This window comes from Mus caroli, chromosome 7 (genome assembly GCF_900094665.2).
Source record: "Mus caroli chromosome 7, CAROLI_EIJ_v1.1, whole genome shotgun sequence".
In the NCBI taxonomy this organism is placed as follows: Eukaryota; Metazoa; Chordata; class Mammalia; order Rodentia; family Muridae; genus Mus; species Mus caroli.
Window position 1 is genome coordinate 3735179 of NC_034576.1, and position 4239 is coordinate 3739417.

General features: G+C 44.1%; 1 pseudogene; it reads right to left on the reverse strand.

Annotated features, from left to right (window-relative positions):
- Positions 1 to 2883: 2883 nt before the first annotated feature.
- The window catches only part of LOC110297364, a 4004-nt pseudogene continuing 2648 nt past the window's right edge, over positions 2884 to 4239 (reverse strand).

Genomic DNA, 4239 nt, shown 5'->3' on the forward strand with positions numbered 1-4239 from the left:
CACAGGACAGCCCAGAGTGCCTGGCTTGGATTTGCACACCTTAGCCCAGTGGTTGCCCTTTCTGCACCGGGGAAAAATTCCTGGGACATGGCCTGCTTGCTGACTCTCGATTCTCGGCACCTTTGTTCTTAGGACAATCACTTTTAAAATGACCCAAACTTCTACTGAAAGATCCTGACAGAATGTAAAAGGTCACAGAAGCCCTGAAATTGGCAAGATAGATGTTATTGTTAGCAGAACTAGCTTCACTGACTTAGAAAAATAGAGGTGCACAATGCTCTGGCCGCTCCTTGAACCTGTGTGTCTGCCAATGTTTTGACCATTCCTTGAATCCATGTGTGTGCCCACTGATGAAGCCCATTGCCAGGTGTTTGTGATATTGGTTGCTGAGAAAGAGTCAGAAAATCTCCCCAGCAACCACAGCCCGGCCAATCCTGAGTTGCTACACCTGCACCAGACTCTTTCCTTGTACCCCTCCCATACCCATTTCTTGAGAATAGACATTGTTTAGATCTGGATATCCCCTACTCCCCGCCTTCTCCTTTCTCCCCTGAGGGCCTCTAAAAACTGGGACCTCTTTCCTCTCAAGGTCAACTCCTCTACCCCTGCGTGGGATATGAGTCGTCCCTAGAGCTCTGGCTTTCCCTGAATAAAGCCTCATGTGGTTTGCAACAAGCTCGGTCTATTGTGAGTTCTTGGGTGTCCGCTATTGTCCTGAGGCCTGAGCGAGGGGCTCCTCTGGGAGTCTTTCACTACACTTAAAACATGCATTATTCCCTTGCTTCTGCAAGAACATTGCTTGTACAGTGGTACCTTGTGAAGCGACGCTGAAAGCCAAACCCTGATTATATGATGGCCCGATTTTTGCATAAAGACAGACATATCCCGCTAAATCTGTTTGCCCTTTGTGCGGCTGGATAGCAGCACGACACATCGCATTAGCGTTCTCATAAGCCAATTGCATAACAAAAGGACTTTCCGTGTCAGATTTTCCAATTATTCTACTAGCTGCAATTAATAGCCTATCCACAAAGTTCTGGTAAGGCTCATCAGAACTCTGCCGAATGCTGGCTAAACTCCCACCAACATCCCCTCTAACCAGTAACTGTCCCCAAGCACGGCAGGCAGCCGCTGCGATCTGGGTGTACACTCCAACGGGAAAACCAATCTGATTCATCTGGCCCTCATACGGACCTTCTCCCAGAAGCATGTTACTATCCCAGTCTAGATTACCGACTGGTCTGATCAATTAAAGCGGCAGTTTTCTTACTGGCGCCTCACCATTCAGAATCCCAAAGTAAGAAATCTCCCCCTGACAGGGTAGCCTTACATAGAGTTTTCCAATCTAGGGGGGTTAAGTGTGACTCTACGACCGTATCCAGTAATGTGTGTGTGTGAAAGGGGCTGAAGGACCATATTGCACAACAGCTGTTTTGAACTCGTTTATCAACTTGAAATCCAAAGTCTGGTAATGTCTGACTCTAGTATCTTCCTGGTCAATTACTTCGACGACAGGAAAGGCTAGCACATCCGATGTATCCTATCCTCTCCCACGAGCCTGACTCACAGCTCTTCCTAGAAGCGCTTGGTACATTTCAGAAGAGTTACTCCTTCCTGTATCTGACGTCCTTTTTAGCTCCTGAAGCTCACTAGTCAGTTTCTGCAGCCTAACTTCAAACTCTAATTTGCTTAGTTGTGCGTTCCTATGAGTAGCAACTCTCACGGTGGAGGCTATAGGAGCGGGAGACTTGCAAGGAGGCCAATCCTCCTCAGAATACTTGGCAGCTCCTCTTTCTGAGTGATCTGCTTTGTCTAAAATTAGCTCATCATCAGAGTCTCTATATCTATCAAATTTAGAATTGAGAGGACCCTTTTCTGAAAGGCGCTCTTCCTGAGATTCATCAAGCTCTGCCTGGGTACCATCTAACCCCTGCGAGATCACCTTTTCAATAGCATCTTTTATGAGCGCCCAGAGGCAAAGGGTGAAATTATCTGCCTGAGTGATTTTCAAGGCTTCTCCAATCTTCTCCCAGGTTTTGATATCTAAAGTTTCTTCTTCCTTGAACCATGGGTAACAAGAATCTATCCTATCTAAAAGATTTTCTAACAATTGTACTTTGAGCCCTACTCTGCTTGCTCAAAGCAACTCTTGAAAACTGAGGACAGTCACCCGACTCATTTCTTTTTTCTTTAAACTTCTTATCCTCTCGCCTGAGGCAGCTTTTAAAAGCTGCAGACAACCACCTGATCAGTTCCTAGTTCTGATAATTCCGCTGTTGACCCAAGCGGATCCAGCGCTGGGTTAGCACTGAATCCAAACTTAGCCCGTATATTTCCACACCTTTAGCAACCCTTTAAAAAATGAAGTTTTAAACTAGCGCTAGAATGTGTACCTGTTGCTTCGGTGTCTGATATGACCTTTTCTTTCTCTTTTTCTTCCATGGAGCTCCACACAAAACAGTGTTCCCTCAGCGTCCTCCTGAACTTCTTCAGGTTCCAGTCCGGGTGCCAAATTTTTGCGAGCCGTCCAGTGGCTCAAAAGGATGGGTACACCTGAAAGGCAGGCCGTCGCTGAAAGAGAGGAAAACTAGGTGAGGAGAGAAAGATGGAACCAAGACAGTGTTCTGATCAAGGTTCAAATTTTTAATAGCGGACACGCTCTATAAAGGAGAGGGGAAAGCCCATTCCCGCCAAATCATCCTTGGAGCCCAGCTGCGGGTGACCACGTGTAGAATTGTAGGATCGGATGTAGACTTCAGAGTAGCTAGGCCGACTCCCAGTAGGTAGCGGCAGCGGCAGAACAATAGAGTGATCTAGGGAATCAGGCTCCACCCTAGGTAATCTCCTTAGTGAAAACAAAGTCAAGGTCTGGCTCAGCCTGCTTCAGGCTTGTGGGAGGCTACAGTAACCCCCATAACAAAGTTTTGTTTAATCATGAGAACTGTCTCAAAATCAGCAGAATGGTTGAAGGCATATCCTCGCAACAGCAGCAGCTTAGTAAGATACCTGGTAATATCCCTCCCAGTAATATCCAGCCTCCTTGTAAGGTGAGGGAGAGAAAAGCCTTCATTATACTAGGCAAATGTGAGTGATACCATCTCCAGAGTCCACTACTACACCAGTCAGTAAACATTTAGCATACAAAGTCAGAACTGCCTGGATGGCTACATACACACCAGAAATCTGTTAAGTTTCAAACATTACCTCTACAGTCTTCTCTCTGTTTTTGGTTGGATTCATTCTTGCAGTTTCTGGTGTCTATATTAAGTTTCTCTGGTCCAAATGTGTAGTCCTACAGGTGCTTCATGTCATCCCAATTCTGCACTATGCCATTCTCCATAGGGTAGTTCACTTCCAACATGGAACGCAGCTCAATTGCCTCATCACCAACCATAAGGTCCTTGATTTCAATGTTCCCCCCTTTGGTGGTTGATCTGATAATAGGTCTTCCAACTAAAGCTGGGAACATGTGTTCTGGAAAGTTAGAGCCTGCATATCCACACTTCACAAACCCAGTGCCTGGCTTGCTTCCTCCTCCACATGGCCCCACCCTCCTAAATTTTTAACAGATTATTCCTTTACATATTAATATAGGGAATATATGTTGCGGCCTGCCTTATCTACTTGAGTTTGGGGTCAAAGTCTAACTTATCATTTACAAGTATACCTATCTCTCCCTGGTTTTGCTTGGCATATCTACTTACATCCTTTTATTTGAATTTCTTTACCAGTAAGACTATTAATTATATAAACAACTTAACTGGGCGTTGTTTTAAATCCAATCAACTATCATTTGTCTTGTAACTCGAGCATTCAGAATATTAATGAGTAGGGTATTTATTGGAAAATATTTGGTAATTCTGATAGTTTCCTTGGTTGCTCAAATATTTAGCTAAATTTTCTGATTATTTCTTTCTTCTGTATTATTATTATTAGGTGTTTATGAATTTGGTTGAGTTAGACATAATTGACCCTTTCCTAATGTTTATTTGTTCATCTATCATTTAATACTATCTTTTTTTGGAAACTATTCTTTTTTTTTTTTAAAACATTTTTTTTTAAGATTTATTTATTTATTATATGTAAGTACACTGTAGCTGTCTTTGTCTTCAGACGCACCAGAAGAGGGCATCAGATCTCATTACGGGTGGTTGTGAGCCACCATGTGGTTGCTGGGATTTGAACTCTGGACCTTCGGAAGAGCAGTTGGGTGCTCTTACCCACTGAGCCATCTCACCA